Below are 27,919 nucleotides of genomic sequence, written 5' to 3'. Positions count from 1 at the left end.
CAAGGCAAGTTCTATGGCAATTCAAGGCAAAGTTCAATGTAATTGATATATATTTTAAAACAATAATATATTATTCTTGGCTTCTCATGATTGAAAAAATCTACCTATAAAAAAGCTATTGCCGTGGTCATAAATGTTTTAGTTATTTTAGAGAAAAGTTATCCCGGACATGATAATATCCTGAAAGGTTAACAAAAAATATGTTGTTTTTTTTTTTTATCGATCTCTTGGGAAGAATCAAAGTTGAAAATTCTCGCTTTCTTAAAAAAAATTGTATGGGATTATTTTAATTAAGATTCTCGATATTGATCGTTATACAAAAAAATAATATCGAGAGTCCTATCCTTAATCTGTTTCTAATATCGTATTTTCTTCCCCCCCCCCTCGCCTAGGCAACGAGTGTGTGTGACCTCATATTATCCATTCCTCCTTTCGATTTGTTTATTTTAATTTCCAAGTAATTATTTTTCGATTCAAATGTTTACAATTTGTATTTCTTAACGTTTAAATGTTATTCAATATTATTGTTTATAACTAAAAGAATAGATTGAAATAATGCTTTTTTTATTTGAATTTCCATTTTTGTTCATGACAAGCAATTATAATTTTATTTTGAATTTTTTAACTTTCATTTAGTATTTTAATTTAAGGAAAGGTCAGATGAGCAAATGAAACAATCTGAAAAGAACTAAGAATCTGCTCATCGAGTCCTAAGGGTTGGTAAAGTATAGCAAGCCGGGGGCGAAACCCCTAACAAAAAATAGAGAGAGAGAAGTCCAACTCTTTCATTAACGCTGGATACTGATCGGTGAGATGTACTACACCAGAAAAACAACTTACAGGGTGAACATACTCAGATTTAGCAGACCATAATATGCGCCAAGATCCAGTGCATGCGCATTAGAAATAAAGTGACAGTCAGGAGATACATATCTTGGAGTAATAAATTGTAATTGTATTTAAAAAAATCAAGATACAATTGTAGTTGTAACATTGAGTTTTCTAATGCACCACTCAAAACCTTTATTTGTTTGCAGCTCTATCGGTAAACAATTTTACAGCTGGCTGAACAAGATGAGCAGAGCGAACGAAGAATTTTAATTTCTTTATGGAAAAAATAAGTTTAGATAACTTTTTTTTATCGGCTTTGTTAATTTTAAGCAGATTTTTTCAAGGTTAAATTGTTAATTTTAAGCACCCTCTTTTAGTTTAGAATTAAATGAGAAAATATGCAAATCTCAGAACTTATAATTTATTTTAAATGTTTCCTCATATCAGTTAAATCCTTTCAGTCATTCATTCCAAAAACTATTTTTATTGAAACTAATAATAATAATAACTATTAATATTAATCATAAAATGAAAATATTTCACTTACCTTTAAAAAAAAAATTTTTTTTGAAAATGGAAAAAAGAGCTAATTTTTAAAAGGACTTTTCCGTACGAGTGTTAAAATTCAAATTTTAAATTAAACAAACGATCTTACTTTGAAGGATCTAATTTATGTTGTTGTTGTTCATTTACGTCGCACTAGAGCTGTACAATATGCTATTGGCCACCGTCTGGGAAACATCCCTGAGGATGATCAAAAAGACATGCCATCACAATTTTGATCCTCTGCAGAGGGGATGGTACCCCCGCTGCGGTAGCCCGACGACCTGCACGCAAAGTCGAGCACTTTCCGGTAGAACATTTTACCCAGGACCAATACCTCACACCTTCGGTCCCTACGCAGACTGATCCAAGTGGTCACCCACCCGCACACTGACAGCAGCTGGTGATGCTTGACTTCGGTGGTCTGCTGGGAACCGTGTCTTAACGATCAGTCCACTACGGGACTCTAATTTATGGACGAATACATTCCATAAAAGGGGTGCATTACCAAAGTCTTAATTAGTAATCAACAACCCCTTTTACCCTTTTAAAAAAATAGACCGATATTCACTTCACCTGATTTTTCAAACCGCTGCTTTGACCCCCCACCCACGGAATGCATGGAACAAAAAAAATTTGAATAACTAAAAAGTTAATAGAATGATTATTTACATACAAATCAGGGTTGTCTAGAAGGGTGGGAAAACGGGTAAGTTTTAAAAACAAAACACTCAAAAAATTAATTTTTTTAGATATTTTCAGAAATAAAAAAATAAGCAGTGAAAAATTTGTCCATTTTTAATTTTTTTTTTTACATGTAAGAAATAACTTTTAAAAACTCAGCTTCTTTAAATTGATTGATGGAAATAGCCCGATACAAATTTACATACAGTATTTGCATATATAATTGAAAACAGTTTTTATAACGTTATAATATTTTTTTTCAATTTTAAAAATAAAAGTAAAATTATCAATAGTAAAAAATTCTAAAATTCTTAAGTTACTTAATTTACCAATCCTCCCCCCCCCCCAAAAAAAACTCCACTTAAAAAAATCAGCTTTAAAAATAATTCATCTGTAAACAAAAGTTATAATCTTTCTTAAGTTGCTCAAACAGACAAATTGTTACAAAAATACAATTTCCAAAAATAAAAGTTAAAGTCTCAAATTTGGATTAATTCTAAAATTAACATCACTTAAATATTTTTTTATATGAATTAATGGACTTTTGTATTTCTAGATTATCTTTTAAAAATTTTCAATGTTTACTACAACAATGACTTTGGCAATATTTAATTTAGATTTCGAACTTTTTATCATGTTTTGATTCAAAGATTGAAATAAGTTATCAAATATCAATTGAAAAAAAATTCTCGCTTTTAGTTCATATGAATAGTTTTTTTTCAGTAACTTTCTCCCGAAAAGACAAATAATACTAATTTCAAAATTCGAATTGTACTTAAAAAATACCAATGTTTCAAAATTATATTTCTCTTGATTACTGCAGAATTTCTGCAATTCCCTCAACATTATAACTACTTATCGGATATATGCCTCAGTATGCATATGCAAAATTATCAAAGTGAGCGTATGTAGTAAGAGCACAAGTTGTAAAATAATTTCTCTCCTTACATATTGATAAAGTATTTTTTTTACTTTGTTATTATATAGTATCTGATATTTATTACTTTTTATAATTTATAAAAAAATTGTTATCACTTATATTAATTAATAAATGTTCTTTGCTAGAAAATTCTCATACAAAATAATTAAATAACAATTTACTTAATTTTTACGTTACCATATTCAAGAAAAACAGTCAAATGACCATAAATAAGATGGTATTTAAACTATCTGTGAGAAAAACCATTTATTAACTGCTAACTCCTAATACTGTTAAGCAACCAGAATTTTATAGCACCAACTAAGCCCACTTAAAGAAGCTACTTCGTTCCTTGCAGTTGGGAACATATTATAGACGAAAGGGCTAATCTGTCAACCTTATGATCGGCAGAACGGGGGTTCGACTCCCAGCTTTGACATCACAATATTTCATTCATTCCCTTCAACACACAAAAAGTTTCCGATGCCCAATACTTCCCAATTTCTTACACTAAAAATTAGAACATTACACTCTCCTTCACGCATAGAGGGCAACATCGTAAAGCTGCTTAACACAAAAAAATAAAGTATTTCCCGTCTCTTACAGAAACTATTTAAACCACATTACATGATTCATTTGATACAACAAGACTCAATTAAAATTCAACTCCAATCTTCATTACCTAACAAAAAATCTAGCTCCAACGTCCAGTTGAACTTCTTTTTTACAGTGAAACCATACTAGTTGTAATTGGTTAAAAAACCGTGTAGTTTTGTATTCATGTTTTTTTTATAAAATATTAGTTGAAAATGGTTTTAAAAACGTAAAAATGAAAACTATTCTTTACTGTAAACTTTACGGTTAATTGAATGAACAAACTGCTGTCAGTTATTTCACCAAAATTTTTTAATGGAAATTCTAACAGTGTATTACTATTTATAATTGATTAGAATTACTAGATTTAAGAATGTGTTCACATTTGTGCCCTCAAATGTGAGTTCTGCACCCTTTAGTTATAGCCAGTCTAGCTCTAACTTTACTTAACTATAACTGTAACAAAAACATTATAGGCATAATAAAATTGATTATTTTAAAATGCTTTTAAATATTTTTCATGTAAAACATGAAAGTTAGAATACAATTTATAAAATTAAGAGAATTTAATCTTCTGAAACAAACGATATTTACCCGTCGCCAACGAAACTCATTTCTTGCTTTGAAGATCAAATTATCAATGAAGCATCCCCAATTCGAATATGATTTCCCTTACACGCCAACTTTCTACGGGTTGAAATTTTCTCAGAAAGGTCGAATCAATCTCATTAAACATTCTAACATCATCATAAAAAATGTTCTAAAATAGAATTTTACAGAGCAAGAATGATTCACAACTGGGTTTCGGTCAAAGAAGCTTTACGGTTACGCGAATTTTCTATCACGAGAGAATTTTTCATAAATTTCCATTCATAAGAATTTTATGTAAAATTCAATTATTCTTATATTTTATTGCACTTTTAAAGCTGTTAAGATTTAATGAATTTAGAAAATATGAACTTTTGCCCCTAACATAAGGCTCTCCGATTCTCATTAAGATCATAAACTGTACTCTATGTAGCTTGTAAGTAAAGAAAATGTTCTAGAATATTTTACTTGTTCTTTCTGAATTTTAATTCAATTTCGTAAGTTTCAACTTTTAAAATAATGAATGAAAGATCGTTAGAAATAATATTTCACTTTGCATCTGCTAAAATCAACTAAAAACCAGTGACCTTTCTGTTTATTTTCTTTTTTAAATATCCGATACTATACAAGTTTTTCAAAGTAAAAATATTAAGCTTAAATATCAAAAATAAGTATATTTTATAAGTATATAAGTATAAGAATGATAAAATTGTGTCTTCTTTTCCTCCCACTTGATGTACTTGAGATAAAGTGAGCGTGCCTTTTAAAGATACAATCTTCTGTTTGTAATTTTTTTAAAAAAAAGAAAAGAAAAACGTGGTTTTTAACTTTTTTTTGCTCTGGTAATAAGTTTTAAAAAGAATTAAAAGCTTGCATTATACATAATAGGGATCAACTACAGTTAAGAGAAAAACTCCAAAAATAAGAGCGAGTTGTTAAAGCGTCCGTGCTAAACTTGAGCTCAGTTCGACACTTTTCAGTAATTTTCTAGCTCAAATAAAGTCTTTATTCTTTCAAACATAGAATAGAAATTTTAAATAATTTTTTTTTCAGAGTGAGCTAAGAATTTTATTATCAGAATAATTTTTTACGTATATGGCAGGGTTCGAAAACTATATCGCCGAATTGTCAGTAACATGAAAAAAATTTAATCCGGCATGTATTTTTTAATCTTACAAATATCGTGATAAAATTATCGTAATATACCAATTAAGTGTCCCTCAAATTTTGGGGAACATAGTTAATATGTCAGGTAGGGCAAAAAAAAACACCCCACAAAGTTTTAAATAAAATAAATCGATTACATTCATATAACCTAAATATTATTGAATTTAAATATATAGATTTTTTGAAATAAATTCTTATTTATATATTATTTTTTCGTCTCCCATCCATGCCAATTTTATGTTGAAAAAAATTTTCTCCAATCTCTGTGCATAAGAAGATAATTAATATAAAACTTTTTAATACCTTTTTTAAGTATCATGGTTATAATTTTAATGATATTGCATCTTTGTAAATTATAATCTTCTGCATTTGCTCCATCTATTCTTAATGCTCTCTGGTTAATAATAACAAAAACTTCCTTCTAACTATACTTAATACTTCTGACTTATAATTAAAATAAAAGTACTGTAGGTTAAAGTCTTAATCAAGCTTTCTTTTTCTAGAGTTTATAATTTTATTTTATTTAATAATCGTCGTTGAACAGCCGATCTAATTTTTGGGTTTACGACTACTAATGCTCAACTCCGTATCCTAGCATTTTTAAACACAATCCAAAAGACATGGGAACTCTTAGATCAGGTATTGGGAGAAATTTGCCTCCGTGGAGTACTTTTTGATGGAACTAACCAGCATTTGCGTAATATGGAGTAGAAAAGCACGAAAACCTCCCACGGTTGGTTTGACGGCAAGGGGACTCTAACCCATGATCCGTCTACCACTGAGGATATTTTTCACGTTAACACCGTGGTCGGTGCAAGCCAGATGCGGAATTCGTATCTACCAGCCTTCGCTGGCAATCAAACCCGGTTCATTGGAAGGTGAACTATCTATCTCTTGAACCATCCCAGCTCAAGAGCTTATAATGGATATTTTCATATGCTTTCATTAATATGCAATATATTCTGGACTGCAGAAGTTTCATTCGGCCATGTATTTTAATAACTACCACGTCCTTCAGTTCATTAAAAAAATTTCTGTTTTTCTGCAACCATTTATTTAGCGAAAATAATTTCAAGAGGAATTTTAAATTTTAAATTTTTCTTCATTTTTTAAGGGACTATAAAAGTTTTTTTTTTTTAATTTATTTAGAGGATAAAGGCTGATATGCTCTGAAAAAGTTTGGATCAAATAATGGTAAAAAGTTTTGGTTCCCTGAGTGTCTGTTTTTTTATCGCAAAATTCCGTTACTTTTACAATAATATTTACGGTAAAATCGCTGAATTACTGCAATTAAATAAATATTACTGTAAAAATTGTGGTATAAAATTTTGCAGTAAAAATTCATTTTACGGTTAAATAGTTTTTAAGGATGATGAACTCAGTGTGCAAATATTTTTTACCGAAATTTGATTCAGAATTTTTATACATAAATATAGCTAAAATTGTTACAAATACTTTAAATAACATTTCACACTTTTGAGATTTTGGCGACAAACTTATTATTTTTTAGCCTGAAAATATCAAACACCAACTGCTTAAACCACCAAGATATTTTCAGAAACAATTTTCGATCTCTATACTGTTTTCTATTTTACAAAATGATGCAAAAAATTTTTTTTAACTACAATACTCTTTACTTGGTCACCAAACAAAAATACTTTTAATACTTATTTAACTTAGAATGGCAACTTAAAATTTGTAATCTGTTTTTCTACCTTTTGAAGTTCATAGCCTACAAAACCAAAGTTGCAATCGCTAATTTTACCTCTATCTGAGATATATATTAAATAGTTACGGTTATGGACTTTTAAAAACTAATATAAAGTCACCTCTTATTCCCCATGTCTTCTAAGCGGCCAAACAACAGATAAAATAGCAGGTCATTGTAAAAATTATAAATGCAATCTAAACTATTCTCTCAGTTCCAAACTAATAATCAGTTCTTTAATCGTAATCGAAATGGGGATCCATCAAAATCTGAATCTAAAATGACATCATCAACTTATAGAAGTCGTGACTATTTGTTACAATTTTTTTGTTTTAGTTATCATGTAGTATTGTAAAAGAAGTAATGTTACTTTATGAATGAATGATTCTTGTGAATCATTCGATAATAATACGGAAATGAGGGGCTTTGTTTCATGTGTGAAAAGAAACATAAAATTTTCTGTAATGGAGAAGAGTAATACTTGAGTTATTTTATTGATCTATTATTTTTTTATTTATGTTTAAAACTAATTTGACCTCATTACAATTCTTATCTAATTGAACCGGTTCATAATAAAACAATAGGGTGGATGTTCTAAAATACAATACCTATTCTAAAAACGCTCAGTCGAAAATGTAGACAAACGTTCAAATTAATTTCTTAAAATATCTTAATTATAGTTATCTTAATTATACAAAGTAAAATATTTTGATGTATTGTTCCAACTATTTTTGGAGTTGAAGTAAACTAAAAACGTTTTTAGTACAGAACTGTAGTAATCGTGCAGCAAAAAATTATATAAAATTTAACGGTTATTAAGTTATATAATTTAACAGTTATTATTATTTAACAGTTAATTATATAAAATTAACAGTTTGAAAAAATTAGAGAGAATACAATACTAAAACCGGTTAATAGTAAAATACTAAGGGGGATGTTCTAAAGTACAATAGACAGTCTCAATACGCTCAGTCGAAAATGTAGACAAGCATTCAAAATAATTTCATAAAATATCTTAATTATAGTTATATAATTAAGATATTTAATAAAATTATAGAATTCTAAGAAATTATAGTTAATTATATTATTTTAGTGCACACTGTCAGAATTTTCATTCTAAAATTATCGTAAAATAACTGGCAGCTGTCTATCCATCCGATTAGTTTACGATAAAGAACTTTTTTTACTTTTATGGTTTCGTAACCATTTACAAATAGTATGGTTATAAAACCGTAATTACAAAACTATACGGTTTTTTAACCATTTAAGACCAGCATTTTTCAAAAACGTAACAAAAAACTAGACACAGGCTCTCGACTTTTCGTAAGGTAATGGGCATTGGAGAGTGCGATCACTGGAAATTCTTAGTATGCTGAAGGCAGTGGAGGAAATATTGTGGTGTCAATACTAGGTCTCGAACTCCAGTTCTGCCGATCATAAGATTGACAGATTAGCTCGCTCGGCTATGATAAGTACGTAGTTGCAAAGAATTAAATGGCTTCATTAGATGGTCTTAGTTCGTGGTATAAAATTCTGATTGTTTAGCCGTATTAGGCGAAAGCAGTTAGTAAACTGTTTTTCTCACACTTAACAGTTTGATTACTATTTTATTTATGATTATTTTACTCTTTTGATTGAATATGGTAAAATGACCACTAAATAAATTGTTATTTAACCATTTTTTCGAGAAATTTCTAAGAGTGTATAGTTGCAACCATTTTTGGAATTGAGGTAAACTAAATACTTTTTCAGTACAGAACTGTAGTTATCGTGCAAAAAATTATATAAAATTTATAAAATAACAGTTTGAAAAAATTAGTGCGAATATATTACTAAAAATGTTAATAGTAAAACACTAGGTAAAGTAAAATCAACCAAATTAATGGCTCTTATGTCATGTTCCAATGTATCATGATAAAATCACGTGTATCATGTATACCAAATCATGTGTACCAAATTTTATTCCACATTACAAGAGAATACTTAATTGGTAATTTTCTCCAAAATCATTACTAAAGCACTTTGATAAAAATTACCGAGCTTTTTGTCGTTCCCATAAACAGTAAATTTTATCATATTCTACTAATTTTGACAATACTTTTTACCAGTATATTCTATAAGAAAAAAACTATTTTATTCATTGAATTTCAAAAAATTAATTGGAAAAATCATAGAACTAAATCTCACTTTAGAAAATTTCTTTGAATATAAAATTTTTTATGAATTTATATTAAAATGTTGAAAAATCTGAAAAATATAGAGACGAAAAAAAAATAATAAATAAATAAAATAACTATAAAAATAAAAGTTATGTAAGATTCCAAGAAAATATGTTGGTACTAACTAATATTTCCTTTTTGACTTTACAAAAACTATTTCTATATTATTAACTAAACGCTCAACACGTGCTGCCAACGAAAATCTTTTAAAGGCATATTTGCCATCTTTCCCGCCTGGGAAATTTTTTCAGTTATATGAAGTGATAGGTAAATTTAGGCAATTTCTCTTAGTTATAGTTAATTACATTTGTAACAAAATAATTGTGGTAAACTACAAAAATAATGCAGTTTTTCCGACTAGTGCTGCCATACTTAAACCAATTAAGCTTAGCTTCATTGTTATTCCACTAACACTTTATTGCCGGTAGCTAAAATTTCCGGGTTTGCATGTTTGTATAAACATACACAAATGACTATCTTTAAAAATATATATGTTTTTTTGCTTATCATGCATCTTTAAAACCGTCCCTAAAATGTTAAAGATCGGCTATTCTCAATTACATTCTCTATTTTCTTCTTTGCCACATTCTATATTCGCTAGTACATATAAATTTATTTGATTTAAATGCTGAAATTTTAGTTTGTCAGCAGCTTAAGAGTACAAAGTCACTTTTACTTAAAATAAATACTCGTATACTCCATAATGAAAATTATTATTCAATAACGACTTTATTAATTACAAAACTTAATTATGTATTTTAAAAAATTTAACTTTAAACTTCTTAAGATTTGAAAGACAATATTTCGTAAGACATTTTATTTTGAGTTAAATTAATAATTTGTATCGTATTAGCATAATATTGTAATTTTTTTCTCATAAATTTCGAGGAAACTGAAATGGCCTTTAAGCCTATTTATCTGTACAGTAAAGAAATGTGAAACCCAGATTTTAATATTGTGATGAATAGTCTGAAAATATTGATATTTAATAATTTATTGCGATACTGCTTTAATTAATGCAATTTGCATTTTTTTCACATTAAGACTCGACACTCAAGATAATATCTTTGATAGAAAACGTCGCGATAACATCTTATTCAATAATTATCGTTGTCAGTAATTATCTTGATACTGTCATATTACCTGAATCATTATCGCAAGGCATGTTATTCAGTATATATAAAGGGATAATTAGTTCAAAAATATCACTATATCGGTATCAAAAATATCGATATTTCACGATATGAAATTCACCTTTATTGTATAGTGTAGAAACTTCTTCCCAATCTCGATAGTGAGTTATGCATGAGATAAAAAAAAAAGAAGTGATTACAATATATTTTTATGAATGAAATATATTACTGTAATAAGCAATTAAAAACTTTGCATTTTATTTTTATAGCATTATCAACTTATTAATCATTGCTCATATTGAAAAGAAAAATATTAACTAGAATGAAATCACTATTAAAATGCCTAAAAATAAACAAATAAATAAATATATTTAAACTTAGAAAAAAAAAGTAAAGATCCTCTTCCTTGTTTTCAGTTCACGATTCTTAAAACCTATAACAATAGCGATTATTAAATCGATGTAAAAATTGCATTTTTTTTTAAATCAGCTAGAATCACCAATAGAGCGGCAAACACTTAGAAACAACCTTTTGTCTTCTTTTTTTCAATAACCGTTAAGTCCACTGAAAAACTTGGACGCAGAATTACTATGGAAGTTAAAAAAGCCGTTAAATTTGTTCCATCCTGGTTTTGTTTTCTTTTTATTTGAAAGTTGAACTTTCCACGTTCCTGCTCTCCCCCCTTTTTATGTTCCTTTTAAGCCGATCAGCTTGGCTTTACTATGCAATTATCGACGTGAAAAGGGACTGGAAGAAATTACAAAAGAAAAGGAAACAAAAAAGAAGAAGAAAAAAAATTAACCGAAACTTTTCATTCAAAAACATCGTCCTTGAACTTCGTAACAAGTAAAATAGAAGAAGAAAAAAAATGGTTAAAAAGAACTGAAGCTAAGTGGAAGTGAACGATTGTCCGAAGTGGAAAACAGAATAAAAGAAGACTGGGCTGTGGTCACCAAAATTTGAACACATAAACTTATTCTGGTTTTTAAAAGAACCAGATTCTCAGAGGACTGGATAATGTTGTGAATACATGCGGGGGAATAGATTTTAGCATCAGATTAAGGACACGTTTCCTTCCTGTTTATCTCCTGTTTTATTGTTTTCAGATATTTTAAAATACTACACGAATGATACTTTTTTTAACAAGTTTATTAAGATTAAGATTAAAATTAGGAAGATTCCTAAAAAAATAAACTGTTTCAAGACAGCGGTTCCCAATTTTTTTCGACGGAACCCTAAATAATCAACCTTCTTCCGGCGGATCCCTGAAAGTTTATTAATGTAATCTTGAATGTTATAACCTTAAAAAAAACTATTTTTAAGATATTTAATTAGATGAGTGAAGATTTTTTACAGTTTTATCATTAATAATCTTAAATCTATTTTTGTTCCCAATAAAGTTTTTTTGTTTATTTGTAAAAAAAAAAAAAAAATAGGTTGTATGTCCGACAGAAATTCGCAGTCCTTGTGTTTTATCTGGTCTACTGATGACTTTGTTTTTAGTGTATATACATAATCTGAAAATGAATAAAATAAGCCGAATTATAGTTATTTCGAAATAAAAACTTAAAAGAACTGACATAAACGTTGAAAATGGCTATTAGGGAAACATATTTCTTTATTAAAAAATTTAGTTATTTTATTTTGATTTGAAAAGCGCAAAAAGAAATACTAATGCAATATTTCATGAATGCTTGTTCTTTTCGTAATTAATCAATATATTGTTATTATAAATATTGTATTTGCTTTTAAAGAAAAAGCATTTCGATTTCATTCGTATTTTCCTCTAAATAATTTCATAAAGGCAACCGAAAAATTGAATAAATTATGAATATTGGACAGGATCTAAGGATAATCGGAGGTTTCAAAATTCGTATTAAAAGTACTAACTCCGAAACCCCTTTAACTCTTCCGCGGAACCCTATTCTTCCTTGGAATACTATTTGAGAACCGCTGGTTTAAGATACATAAATAAATACTTATAATCAATTACTAATGTGTAATTGCACGCAAATTTCTTGAATTGAAAGCAAACATTTAAATACGGAAGAATTCTCGTAGTTTCTTTTGAATTTTTGTAAGTTATGAGCGGAAACTATGTATCTTATATGATTCTGTTCATCAGATAATTCATTTTTTATAGCATCGAATTGAATTATTAGGTACAATATAAAGAAGAGACACGTTTTCAAATTATTATTTTTTCCAATGCCCACCCATTCTTTGTCCGAATGACTCTCGTCGTTCAGGTATCAGTAAGGCAGATTTGTTGGCAAGTCTTTCAGTGGCTCCATATTAGGTAGACCAATATTGCTCCCACAGTAGAGACAGATAGTACAGAGAATGAAATAGCGTCCATGCCTTGTCCTGGATTCGTATCCAGGACCTTTTTGATATGAGGTCGGCTCCCATGCCACTGAACAGTCAGGTCGGCTTTAAATATTAAGAAGATAATTTTTGTTGGAAAATACTAATTTCACACAAGGAAAATAATTCTGGTTAAATTACCATACTGCATGTTAGAAACATTTCTCGTGAAAAAACATAATTCTGGTATTAAAATCCAAAATATACGATATTTAAACCATTAATTTGGTAATTTTTCCATTCATATGATGACGGTATACAGGGAATTCTGGTTTTCAAAACCATAATTCTTATGATCACACATTCAGCAAAAAATACGAAACTGAAAAGTAAATTTGACTGTATAAATGGTTTTTATGCAAAGCACCTGGATTTTACGATAAAATTACCAAATTTTATCACATTCACTACATTTTATCGTATATTATGAAACCATATTTTATAAAACCATAATTTTACCAGAACCATAATTATAATTCTTTTTCATCAAAGCGCTTTGGTAAAAATTACCGAGCTTTTTGGTGCTTGCATGGAGCCAGAAACTCCGTAAATTTAATCATATTCTGGTAGTTTCAACCGTTCTCTTTTTTTTCTCAGTGCGTGTCTGCAATATGATTTTTTTTATATAAGTATTGTGCTGTTTTCTTGTGGAAATTCCAGAAACTAAGTACCTATCTGTAAACAATTATAAAAAGCAATTTGTTTTAAAAATTAACTCTTGATAAAAGTTTAATTTATCCCTATATAGCCCCAAGCAGTTAATGTAATCATAGTTTCGCTTGATCATTAATATTAATATTATTAATATTAATATTCCAAAATTAATTTCTCTTGTACCCTTTTTTCAAAACAAGTTTCTTAAGGAAAAATTTTATCAATCAATGAAAGCGAGTATAGTTAGGTTTATAATATTGCCATTTTATTTATTTATTTATTTTAGGTTTCTTGTATTATCCAAAAGAAAGTGTTATATTTATCTAAATTTTAAAAATTTTATTTAGCTTATTCAGCAAATAATTTCGTGAATACAACTAGAAAAAGTAAAAGTAAGTTAGTTTTCTTTTTGGCTTTGCGTACCAAAATGTTAAATTTTTTTTTAATTGGCTTAATTTAACAAAATTTTATTGTTTGATTTAACGACATTTATTATTAAAATATTAATGATTATTAAACAAGCGCGATTTAGGAACTCATTTATGAGATGTCAATTTAAAAATACCTTTTTTCGAAAGAAAGACATTTAACAAGCCTGGCAGGAACAGTAATTATGCTATTTTATTTATCAAACCTATTGAAATAAATTGAATCATACATAAATCTAATAATACTGAAAACAAAACAAAATTTTAAAAGTGAAATCTGTTTGATTAAATTTACTAGCTAATAAACCTTTTACTATTATTAAGCCAGAAAAAAATATGGAATTTCAAAATGAGATAATTGTATCATAATTAGGCAATTAAGCTGTAGTCATTTTTCTCGAAGGAAGATGAATTCTAAAAAATTTTTCAAACAAACAATAATGTTTTTCGGACTGAGAAAAAAAGTATGATCAAAACTTCTGAATTATGGAAAAATTTACCATGCACCAAGAAGCCCAGTAATTTTTATTAAAGCAATTTCGTAATGATTTTGGAAAAATTGACAGTAAAACATGGTTTTATAATGTCTGATAAAATTTGGTGAATGTGATATAGTTTGATAATTTTATCATGATATCTTAGACCATGGCATAACTGATGCTCCATGGTTTTACTGAAATTCCGTGTGATGAATTAATATTTTTTCTTAATACTGAAATATTTTTCAGACAAATTTAAATACTTAATTAAAAATTCTTCGAAGTTTAATAAATTAGATAAGTGTTTTAAGTAAAAATTACAGTAAATAAAATTATAAAAAATTTTTATCACAAACTCATCGCCCCTACAGCACAACAGCCGTATTGGAGCAACGAAAATGGTTTGAAACAACAATCAATGCAACTGACAGATCTATTAAATGAAAGATTTTGTTTGCAATTTTAGACACTCGACATTGTAAACATAAAAAAAAATTAACTATTGTTACAACTAAATTTTACCTTTAACGTATTCTGAGGTAGCCGTTGGGTAGTATTGCTTGTTTGTGAATATGAATAAAAGATTGATAATATGACATTCTTATAATAATTCAAGCAGCCATGAATGAAAAAAAAAATTATAATCAATACAAAACTGCAGAAAGCACTTCAAAAAAAGATTGAAGAACACCATCAATTTGATGATGATGAATTATATTCTATTCTTAAACATTTTTCACCCTTTGGCGGAGAAAAAAATGAATGAACAAGATTAACCTTGACTAAGCAAGCACCCATTTTGAAGAGAGGCTCTTGAATTGAGCATTTCAAATGCTTAATTAGATCGGTATTGACCTCTCTAAAAGACAAATTAATGAATTCCGCATTTCTTTCAAACATTTTGGCAGCCAAACAATTAAGAGCAATAAAATAGATAAAAATTTTATTTCTCTATCAAACAAAATAAGTTGATGATTTACTGCTTACATTTTTTTCTTCATGAAATGCGCATTAAAAACAAATAGGCAATTACTATTAAATACTTTTCTACGAACAGAAAGAGAATGTTTCTTTCCCATTCAGATTAATATTTACATCTTGAGTATTATATGAATGTAAAAGTTGATTAGGTTTTTTTCATTTGTTCAGCTTTGGTGCGTATTGTTGTCTCAAAAGATTACTTTTCTTAAAGGCTAATTCAATATGCTATGTGGTTACAATTATTTTTGCTTTGATTTTTCCAGCAATTTCTTCGCGAACAATGACAGATTTGGAATGGAAAACTTCTTGAGATGTTTTCTAGGAACAAAATGACTTTTTGAGATTAGCCTTATAAAACGGGGTAAATAACCTTTTATGGGAAAAATCATAAGGCATTCAAAAAACCAGGTTTAAAAACAAAATTAATTTCTATAGAAAGTAATTAAATTGTTTACTTTACTTTTCTTCCCCAAACATACCCACAGTAGCTACTCAGCTTATTAATATCCCATGCAGCATGAAAGGGCAAATAAACGTTAAAAATCCGTTCGTCCGTTATAAGGTTTTGGGTTTACGTTAAAATTACGTTAATTTCACGTGATGATTTTCACCATTTCTTCATTCGTTAAAACGTATACGATAAAATTACGTTAATTTCACGTAATGATTTTCACCATTTCTTCATTCGTTAAAACGCATACGTTAAAATTACGTTAATTTCACGTAATGATTTTCACCATTTCTTCATTCGTTAAAACGTATACGTTAAAATTACGTCAATTTAACGTTATCAATTTTCCCTTTAAATAATTCGTTAAAAATACGTACTTAAAATACGTTATTTTAACGTGTACATTTTATCCATTTTTTGACCGTTTTTTAAAAACGTGTTATTAACGAAAAATTGACGTTTTGTTGCATAGTTATATTTACGTTAATTGTTTGGGATTATAAACGTAAATTTAGTGGTAAAAATGTTTCAAGCAAAAATGATGAACCTGTGAGAGCCCAAGAAAGATAATCTTTTACGTCTCACTTGAATTCGAATAAACTGAACATTGCAGATTTTCATTACAATTCATATTTAATTTTTAATACTTATAATTATTTTTGTTTTATTAAACTGGTTATAAATATTTGCTTGTTGATAATATTGAGTCGGCTCATTATCAGTAACTGACAAGGGAACTATGAGTTTTAATTCTTATATAACTAAACTATGATGAAAATTAAGAAATTTTCCAAAATACTGAATAAAGTAAAAATTTTCCACTACTTGACATGCAACGAACATAACGTAAAAACACATTATACTTAAATTTAAATTATCTCTGTCCAGAACAAGAGTCGTGGGGTAGTGGTTACAGCGTTCGCCTCAAGTCTACGGCGTCCTAGGTTCGAGCCTACTCTAGAGTGGGATGTTAATATGCGAATACTAATAATTATTATTATTCAAAGATCTTAATTTAAAAAATTTATTTTTTGTTATTATGTAAAAATTGATTCACTTTTTTTTTTATATAGCAATTATCTCTCGCCATACGAGTTTATAAAAAATAATTTATAATATACAATATTCTAATTATTATTTTCTACTTCAATCAACATGAAATAGAAACGATTATTTTTGGTTAATTTTGTTAACATTTATTTATTAATTTCTTACTTTGCAATAATCGCTTACCGTATATAAGTTTTTTCAAAATAATTGCTAAGAAATGTGTCTACTTTTAAATTCCATGTTCTTACTGCATGAAAGAGACATTTACTTTATTTTAAAATACTGATTAAATTTTTTTTTCCTTCCAAAAACTTCATAAATTGTAAAAATAGAATTAAAGTATTTTGAAAAATTTATCAATCTTGATTCTTTAATGTATACAATATTTATTAATGAAAAGAAAAAAATACATATCAAACAACAGGTAAAAAGATAATTCTCATAATTAGTTTTCGTAATAAAATTTAGTGTGGGAAGTTTTAAAATATTGGTTGTTATTAAAAGACGTTTTTACACACAACAACGTTTTTACAAATTTATTAAATTTTGCTTTGAATCTTGAATTTTATAATCTGGAAATTGCTTAATTATAAAATCTTAATTGCAATAAGTAAATTATTTATGAAAATCATAAATAGTAAAAAATAATATAAATTTATAAAATATAAAAAATAATATAAAATAGCATAAAATATAAATAATAATTGTAAGTTTTGTCGTAATGTCAGAAAAATAATTTTTTTTATAAGAGCAAGTAATGATAATTCTTTATTTCTTTGCAAAATATTATTTATGAGTGAGTTTTTGTGTATGTGAAATTGAAGTACTTTTAAAAATAGTTAGAGCGTTAGTTCGGTTTATTTTTCCGAGCTGTCAGTTTTAGGCTTTCTTGCATTGAATAGTCTGTTTTTTTTTTTTTTTTTTTTTTTTTTTTATCATATCGGGCAATAATGTTACATAACAGGGAATTTTAGTAAAATTTACCTAGGGACACAATGCTTGGAAGGTTTTAAATAGTTAATGAAGTTAAATAAATTGTTTTTAATTATTTAGATCATATAAATAAAAAAGAAAAGGAATTAAGTAAGGAAAAGAGAAAGTTCCTCAAAAATTGAAGTTAAGTTAAGACCTAAATTTTGCAATGCTAATACATAGACTAAAAAAAAAAAAAACACCTTTAAGAAGAAAAAAAAGGTCCCGCAGTGGACTGATCGTTAAGACACGGTTCCCAACAGATCACCGAAGTCAAACATCACTGACTGCGGTCAGTGTGCGGGTGCCACTTGGATCAGTCTGCGTAGGGACCGAGGGTGTGCGGTATTGGTCCTCGTTAAACTGTGCTACCGTAAAGTGCTCGACTTCGCGCGCACGTCGTCGGACTACCGAAGCGGGGGTGCCATCCCCTCCGCAGAGGATCAAAATTGTGATGGCATGTCTTCGGATCATCCTCCGGGATGTTTCCCAGACCGTCGCCAATAGCCCATTGTGCAGCTCTAGTGCAACGTAAATTAACAACAACAGCAAGAAAAAAAAGAAGAGAGAAATTAAATATTTGTTTTTTTCATATTTTGACATCAGTGCGACAAATTTTTTTCTTTGTTTTTTGACCAAGATTTTTTCATTTAAGCTTAGTTCCCGGTTAATAGGGGTTTTAAGGGCCATTCTAGTCCTTGACGGGGGCGGTGCTCGATCCTCGACACCACCGAGTACATGCGATATATGTGCTATTAAAATCTGTGGAATCGAGAGGCCTGTGGTCGATCGCATTACTGTGCCAAATGTACAGGGATCTGGAGAAAATTTCCTACCCCTTCAGATTTAAGTCTAAATGGATGATAAGCCTAATGTACAGCTCTAGTGCGACGTAACTAAAACTCCTACCTTCATTAATTCGTTGACACATTATCTGTTTACACTGTGTTATCTGGGAATAAAATTTCAACAAAATCTTTTTAATGTATACATACATTGCTTTTAAAATGAAGACAAATATCAGCAAGCGAAAAAACAGATTCATAAGAATTTACTTTTTTTTTTTATCTAAAGCACTGAAGAGGGAAACGGAACGTTTAACGAAAATGGATCCTTCCAGCTGAAATTAAATATAAAATTTTTAATATATTATATGAAAATAACTTGATCCACTAGAAATGTTAACAACTTGACACCCTTTTTTACCCTTATTGTTATAATCAAGTTTTCAAATGCATGATATTACCTCTTTTTTTTTCTTTTCTCCAAATGAAATCGTGATTTAAAAGGTGCTTTTTATTTAAATGTGTATTTTTTTATGTAATAAATATTTTATTAATTTTTTCAAACTATTATTTTTAACACGGTCATCACCAACAACTAAAAATGATACCTAAATCGTGAGACCATGCCTTTATGCATGCCAATTAATGTATGTAAAATCTTCACCTACGCAGACGAGAAAAACAAAAAATAAGCACGAAATTTGAGAAATAACATGTAATCATGATATAATAATTAAAATTAACCAGAGATAAATAAATGTACATGTTGATCCCATATTATGTTAATCGATAAAACTTTTACATTGGTGGATGTAGTTAGATTAAATCTTTTTGATTTGATGGAAGACCTAACGTAGAATGTATTCTACAATATCTTTCTTACTCTCATTTCGGATTAAATGGAAATCCTACAATTTATGGTTCATTGATCAGCCTATATGATGCACAAAAAAATCAATGTATATTGTTAGTTTTACAGTTTTAAAATATAACATAATTAATGTCTCATTTAGTTAAATTACTATAGTACGATCCTCTAATTCCTAACGATTGGATATGAAGTTCCTGGTTAGAGGAAGCAAAAAAGTGTAAAGTTTTAAAATAAATAATCACGTATTTTAAATAATCTTGTATGTCTTACGAATCAGTGATCTTAATTTATAATATTTATTCATGTTTATCTTTTAATAATAAATTATTGTTATAATAATTTTACATTTCCAGAGCATAAAACAGCAATTTTTATGAATTCATGAAAATTATAAAAAGCATTAAAATCGAGTTTTTTTATGTACAAGCTATTCAAATAATATTATACTAGTAAAAATAAAATACTATTATATCTCTGCAATGAAAATAACATTACATAACAATATAATTCCATTTTTCTTTAAGTCATCAGGTAAAATAGTAATAATTTTTTAAAAAAAAGCTTGACAGTTTTATTTAACTTTTTTAAAAATATTATATGAAAGTTATTCTACAATGTAGCATTTTATTCCAGGTTTAATTAGAATAATAATAAGAAAAATAAGAAGAAAAATCAAAAATAGAGAAAAAATTGATTAACAATATAGATTCAAAAGTACTCTCCACATTGCTTTCAGTTATTTGAGTTTTTGTTTTACAAGTGGATTAAACGATACTAAGTTTCAACTTTTCACTCCTTTTCCGTGGGAGCAAGTTCTACACAAGGATTGCTACCCCTACACTAGCTACCCCTACATTTATTTACATTGTTGCACGCGTGTGTTTACATACGCCGAATTCAATGGTAAGTTCTTTTATTCCTTACTTTAATTATTACTATTTTAGAATGTTAATTCATTATAATGCTTCACTGTCAAAAAAAGTAAATAATTATTGTAGTTAATTCTGCTTGAAATAAACACAAATATTCTAAGCCTATCATTTGCGAAGTTTAACAAACTATGACAAAACGTAACGATTTTGGAAAAAAAACAAGAGAATTTGTTGAATCTCATTTACTGTGCTTAATGTAAAGAGACGAAACACAGACCCGTTATATACGATTGTTATGCAGTTAAGATATTTTTAATAAAATCATGAATTTTTGGAAAGTTTTCTGATGGTACCTAAGCTTAATCAAGGAATATTAATCTGAAATACTGAGTTAAACTAGTTGCGATCTTATGTAAAAAAAAATTCTATTTTAAAGCTTTAATTATCAAAATTATTAAATTAATGCTGCATTATTTTATTCACCTGACAAATTTTGTTGCTATAATAAATAACAATTAACAAAAAGTAACAATTATAAGCATTATTCTGAAGATAATACTTAAATGTCATTAATCATGGTTGACTTTACACACCAAAATATGAGTAGAGGGGATATTTTCCTTCTGTGATTTGCTGCGCCAACTATTGTGGATTTCAAACTTGCATACATTTATAAAAGAAAACTTGTAGAGGTTTGCCAGGGGGTAGTGGCTACAAGATATACCCTGTTGAGTTTCTTCCCATGTTTTGTTTTCAGTGTGATGATAGCCACTGGAAGTTACCAAGACCTGTTGATTATTCTGCCACAGGTGATGATAAACTAATTTTCCGGAGTGGAAAAGAATTTTAGCTAGATTTATAATGTAAATTTTTCTGTTTCACTAATTTTAGGGGATATTTCCATATATTAACCTGTCACACTAACTACAATAGCCAAGCTACCAAATAGATATAAACTTGAAATTTTTTTTGAAAAAAACATGAATGTTTGCCAAATGGTTACGAGTTATATCTTTCGAGTTGGTCCCTTTCTGTGATTTTTTAACTTTCTTTCAGTTTCTCCGATACCAGAAGTTGCCAAGACGTGCTGATTATTCTGCCATTGTTCCTTTTATAGAGATCTCCCCTGATTTTATGAATCAAATAAAAGGGGATGTTTCCCTATTTGAACTAGATTGTGCCAACTAAAAATGTTGAAACAAAAAAAAAATATATATATATTTTGTACTTTGCAAAAATTTTTAAAAGAAGTATGTAGAAGTTTTCCTGAGGGTTGCTTCAACTTATATTCTCTGAGTTAGTCCCATTCTGAGATATTTTCTTAATTTTTCGTGGACCGCTGGAAGTTTATAAATATTTATCCATAGGTAACAACATAGAAATACTCATTAAACTTTTAATTCCCTATTAGGGTTACTTCTGTATTGTGAGCAGTTATGCCAACTGCTATCGTCCAGGCACCAAATAGATTTCTAACTGCTAACTTTTTAAAAGAATATGTAAAGGTGTGCGAAAGGTAGCTACGAGTTATACTCTTCAAGTTGATCTCCGTTCGTTAATTTTTTTTAGTTCCTCCTGGTTGCTGCGTGGAAGTTGCTTAGAAGATATAGTGATTATTCACCGGCAGATCATGATACGGGCATTTTTCTTACTGTTTTGCCTACTCAGTACGAGATGGCATTTTTATTAGCAAATGAGACGAGACAAGTGTTATGTGTGAAACAGTCCTATCATATTGTTATTAATTTGAGCTGTCTTATCTACTTACCTACTATTGTCTTATAAAGTATAAAAACTATTAGTTGTTGCATTTTTAAAAAAGTTGAGTAGTGGCATTTTCTTTTAACTTTACCTTTTTAAAGAACCAAGGGTTAAACACGCTTGATTGGTGTAAATTTTACAAGAGTCTATAGCAGATGGTTCTTCAACCAAAATGTCGTGGAAGTATCATTTTAACAAGCTATTGCAAGAGAAAATCTCACATGGACAAAATAGTTGTTTGACTATTTATTTTGCAACATGATATCTTTAAAAGGAAAAAAAAACACCCAGTTGAACATTTACTGGAAATTTTTCTTCTTATTTTTGAAACAGTTTTTGAAATTTATCAGCTAAAACGATATGGAAAATAATTGCAGTAATTTTCAATATTAAATTATCTTTAGAATTATTCTTATTCAAGCTTTTATTTAAATTTACATTGCTGTTTAAAACTTTTTTAATTCTTTTATAGTCACTGTATTCTAAAAATATGCCTAGGCAGAGGTCTGTCAAGGCCAAATTTACTACCGTTTAGCAGTACCTTCACAAATTCAACTTTAGAAAAAACATTAGTTTCACAAAATACTTTTTCTTATAATTTTATTTTTGTATTCCTTAAGAAGCGATAAATCCATATTTTTGTGTTGATTTTTTAATGTAGTTTTTAATTTTTCACAAATTATGTCTAAATTTTCATAAAATAGGTACCTATCAGAAAAACCTAGACAGACCCTTGCTAGGTGAAAAAGTTCAATTGAAATTTTTATTGCTAAATTTTTCTTTTAAACAATTTTTGTCTTGGTTTTTACCTAGCTTTTTACATTTCTAAAAAACTTTGTTTTTATTAACTGTATGACACAGTAATTAAGAATGTTTCTATTATCTTTATTCTTATCTGGAAAATATGATAATTGGAAAGACTGAGATGTAAAGCTTTAAAATTTCATTTTGAGAATTAAAATAGATTTTTCTGTTTTACATTTGTATATAATCTTTTGTTTTTTTTTTAGCATTTTTAAGATAACACAGCATTTTAATAACATATTTCTAATATATTATATTTTAGTTAATGTTGCTTTATGGATACTGCTTTACAAAAAATATTATTCTTAGCATGGAAGTTTTGTTGTAACAATTATGATAATTTTTTTTTCTCTTTCTATTTTACTTCATAACTTTATTAAGTATTTCTGGTTTAGTTTTTTGTTTTTCCTTTAGCCCATTCCACTAATATAGATAAGCATGGAGTAATTTCCAATAATAAATAAACTTATTTATTCGTAAAAAATATTTATTAATGAATTTTTTTTTTTTTAAATATTGCTATAAAAATATATTCTGCATTTCACCATTTTTTTTAGCTAACATTCTGCCAAACCATTACTCCTTACTTCTCTAGTTCTGAATAATAAATGTGCCCGTATAAACAAAACAAAATATGTTTGAATTATTTCTATGTTTTTGAACGTATTAACTGAATGAATTTTCTTTTTCATAATCTATTGATGTACTTCTGAGGAAGATCTTTGAAAAGGATCTAGCTTTGAGAATGAACCTCCATCAAGTCTCATTTGAAGGTACCTGAATTAAGTATGTCTAAAGAAATAACTGTATTTGAATTGTTTCCTTTTTTCTTGTGCTTAAAAATGGGTAAAAAAATTCGTGAAATTATAAACATGATCAAATCAATTGTTAAAAATTATTTCAGATTACTTTTGCTGATATTAAAAAAAGTAATTAAACATTGTTTACATAGGCTGCCCATGCTTCAATAACAACAAATAAAAGTACTCAAAAATTTGTCTCTTGAAATGAATTATCATATATTGTAAATATATTTTCCATGTACTGTAGAATCCTAATTATTTCATGCACAATCATCAGCCTTTGCACTATTCAACTAATTTATAATAGAAGTTTCTGGTGTAAGTTTCATCGTTAGTATCAAGTAGAATGGTAAACTGTTACTGTTTTTACCACCACTATTTTTGCTGTTCCAATGTTTTATTTCACTGACACTTAAAAAAAAAATGTGTTTTATCTGCATTAAATTAGTCTTTTTATTCATAGTCCTCCATAAGTTCAAACAAATTCTGAAACTTCTATTTTGCTTTTGAGAATTCTTCAGCGATTATGCAGATTGATGAATCCCTCAAAGGCTAAGGCTACTCAAACCAAACATTTGGCAAACATTAAAATGAATAAACAACATCAATTAGAAATTCTCGGGGAATTAAGATTTCTGCATATTGCTCAGTATTTCAAATCTCCGTGGCAGAATCGCAGCGAAACGGCGACATTGTTGCAAAATTTTACAGATCTCTTGCAGAAAGATTTTTCTCTTGAAAAGAAGAAAATATTACTTTTCTTTTTTACAGAAATATTTGAACATGCAATATTTGAATCATGCATTTAGATAATCAGTTTTTGACACGCTCAATTTTCACCGATAGTATCATAAATCGACGTAATGTTTTGATAGTATTTTCGGCAGTTATTGATATTGATTTTCATTTGGTTCTTAACCATCTTGATATATTTAAACAATATGGAAAACTCGAATCGAGCATTTGAGTATCTATTTTTTTTTTTTTTAAATTCTATTGAATTTTTAGAAGTTATAGATGTTGATTTCTCCTTAAATTTTAAATCAGATATTTTTTATACGATATTATTTATTACAACCTAATTTCAAAGTGTAACACGCTTTTCAGGAGTCCAATTTACGTAATTACATCATATATTTTTTTTTGGGGGGGGGCAATTGCTACTACGGATTTCATGATATTTAATATTTTTTTATTGTGATGATTATTTACAAAATGCGAAGAAGTTAATAAAGTGTGTTTCTTCCTACCAACAAAATGTGAGAATATCACCCATAATATTAAAAAAAAATTATTTCGTGTTAAATTAAGAAAATCATTATTATTATTTTTTGTTAACACAGCATATTTGCCATTTTAAATTAGCAACATATATGTTTGTTTGTATTAAAAGTATTTTGCAATTAGATCTTAGTGCTGGAGAGTTTAGTCGCAGATAGCTCAAAAACATTCTGCCACAAGATTTCAAATTATCCTTGTTTTAATTAAAATAAGCCAATTGTATATATGTTTATATATATATATATATATATATATATATATATATATATATATATATATATATATATATATATATATATATATATATATATATATATATATATTTTGTGTACATCTGCAGTTTTCTACAATTCCGCATATTAGAAATTGAACTTTCAATATTGTTAACTTTAATCAATGATTTTATATCTATGACTATACATATGATATTTTCTATTTATATGATATATCTGTCTATGATATTATCACTTTATTTTTATAAAGTTTTTTTTTTTTCAATAACTTCTGCACTATATTATTATGCTTACATTAAATGAAAAAATTTTTGATTTCATACTGTTTGAAAACATCTTTTATTTAAATATCTTATTTTTCCAAGTGAATGTTTTTGTGTTTATTATTTGGTGTTGAAGTATTAATGATTAAAATGCTTTGAAACACGATTCATTGTGTATATCAAGGTTGCAAAAAATGCTTACTTTTCTCTAAAAGAGTTAGACTGACTAGTTTTCATTAATTTATTATATTTTCTTGCATTTTACTGTATACATTTAGCATACTTATGTTCCAACTTTTTATTTTAACAAAAACTATTAAGTAAAATTTACGTTAAATGTCTAATATTGCAGAAAACTTGTAAGTTAAGTAGTTCATGCAATGAAAATTATCACTACTACAAACTATATGAATTACAGTTTGACAAAAAAATATATATTTCTTTTCACATCTTTAAATAAGTTAAAAAAAATTTTGATATATCTGCTCTATACTTGTTCAAAAAAATTTTTATTTTATTTTTTTGCAAGGGTGTGGAAAGTTGGTAATTTTGTTTTGCTCATATATATATATATATATATATATGCAGCATTAAAAAAGATAATTTCTAATTAGTTCCAAGCATAAAATTATTATTTTTTGAAACAATTTTAAGTTTAAGGCTGTTCCTCCTAATTGTTTTTATAGTCCAAAATTGCTATACTGCATTACTCCAAACATTCTGTCATGTTGCTACAATTAACTAACACCATTGTGTTCCTTTCATTTAATCACATTTTTCGAAGAAATATTTATTAAAATATTTCTCCAAAAACTGTGTTTTGTGTGTGAAGTTTTTTTTTGAAATTTTTTTATCCAGTCCTTTTTAAGTGGTTTAAACAAATAAAGTTTTTACTGCCCCCAAGCAACCTGATTGTAACACACTAGGGTCAAGGAACACAGAACCTATTTTTCCCACCCTTCCTATTTTTCCCACCATTACTAAGAATTCCGTTGTGGAAATGAATTTCTATATCACCAAACAGCTTTCTAATGTATTTTGGAGTAAAGTGTTACATTTTAGCAGCGATTTTACAGAAATTAAAGAATTTTCAAAATAAACATTTTTTGTTTAAAAAAGCTTTAACAGAGGCAATTGTAAAATGTAATTCTTCACTTGAACTAAATAATATATAGTTTAACAAATTACTGAATTTGTTAAAATTACTCCTTTTGTATATTAAAGATACTGTTAGTGTTAAAAGGCATAGTATTTTTACTGTTTTAATAAATGAGAAATTAAAAATTACGTAACTGAAACTAATCGAATTGTGTTTCTGAACTACAAAGTTCTTGCAAAATATTCTGAAGAGGAATGAAAATTGCAGCCAAGGAGCAATAAAAAAATGAAAAGAATGAGAGAGGAAAATAAAATTTTGATGATAAGTAAATAAACAGAAAGTATAGGGCAGCTTTTAGGAGTACTTTACCTGACAATGGGCACATGTCGTGGCAAGTACTGCGGTTATGAGAAAAAGTAATTTCAAATAGGAGTGTTTTGTGAATAGTTTTGTCTTGATTTTAGGTCAGCGTGGGTAAACCAATTGACACCTTTATTCCTTCATTGTTCCCCTATTAGAAATGTGCTCTTACTTGTTACCAAAGCAGCCAACAGCACCAGACTAAAACTCTGGAGGAGTTCTCCTCAAAGCCACACGAAAAATAATTTTATGTTTTGTTTATAACTTACTGCTGGCTTCAATGTAAGATTTAGTTAGGATGAAAAAAAATTATGAAATATTCTAATTCAGATTTGTGCTGTATATGTATGTAATTTTGTTGTGTAATATGTGACTAAAATTTGTAAAATAGATTTTCTTATATCTAAGTATTTGGATGTACTCAATCGATATATACTTAGTAGAAATTCCATGAAAATAATAAACAGTTTTAATATTTTTTTTAAAATTTTTTATTTAACTGTATTTTATCTAGTCAGTATTGCTTCATTTTAGAAATCTACTGTTGGTTGTAACAATTTAATATTATTGTCCGGTATATTTTTTTTTCATATGCTAAAATATTTATTTGTTTTCCAGGAACATTGCAGTGAAGAGGTGATAGTAACAGCGGGATGGAGAAGTTATGAATGTTTCAGATCTGTGGCGATGTGTTATAATTGTAAATCTATATATTGTAAATATGTTGTATGATAGTTGTAAAATAAATAAAACTTAATAAATCTTATTTGATTTAATGTTTTTTTCTGTATTTAAAATTATTTAGTTAACTGCTCTTCTGGATTAAAAATTTTAGTTTTACGAGCATAAGACTTAGAAAAATTGTAATTTTAGTAAGTAAACAAATCAAATGGTAAATTTGGTCAATATTTTTTTTTTTTTACTTCGTGTGTGTGTTAAAGTAAATTTTAGTCAAATTTTTCAAGCTAAAAATTAAAATATATGCATTTAAAAAAAATAATGAACCCAAAAGCATTCTA

At 27.8% G+C, this 27,919-nt stretch overlaps 1 long non-coding RNA gene across 1 annotated transcript; it reads left to right on the top strand.

Moving 5' to 3' along the window:
- Positions 1 to 17,916: 17,916 nt before the first annotated feature.
- On the top strand, positions 17,917 to 27,666 carry LOC147806097 (uncharacterized). Its single transcript, XR_015428708.1, has 2 exons — positions 17,917 to 23,647; positions 27,519 to 27,666. It is a non-coding gene; the product is annotated as an uncharacterized LOC147806097 (long non-coding RNA).
- The last annotated feature ends 253 nt before the right edge of the window (positions 27,667 to 27,919 follow it).

This window comes from Parasteatoda tepidariorum, chromosome 8, assembly GCF_982258835.1.
Source record: "Parasteatoda tepidariorum strain Cologne lab strain chromosome 8, Ptep-v5.0, whole genome shotgun sequence".
Classification (NCBI taxonomy): Eukaryota; Metazoa; Arthropoda; class Arachnida; order Araneae; family Theridiidae; genus Parasteatoda; species Parasteatoda tepidariorum.
The sequence above is the reverse complement of the archived record's forward strand: the minus strand, read 5'-3'. Positions and strand labels throughout refer to the sequence as shown.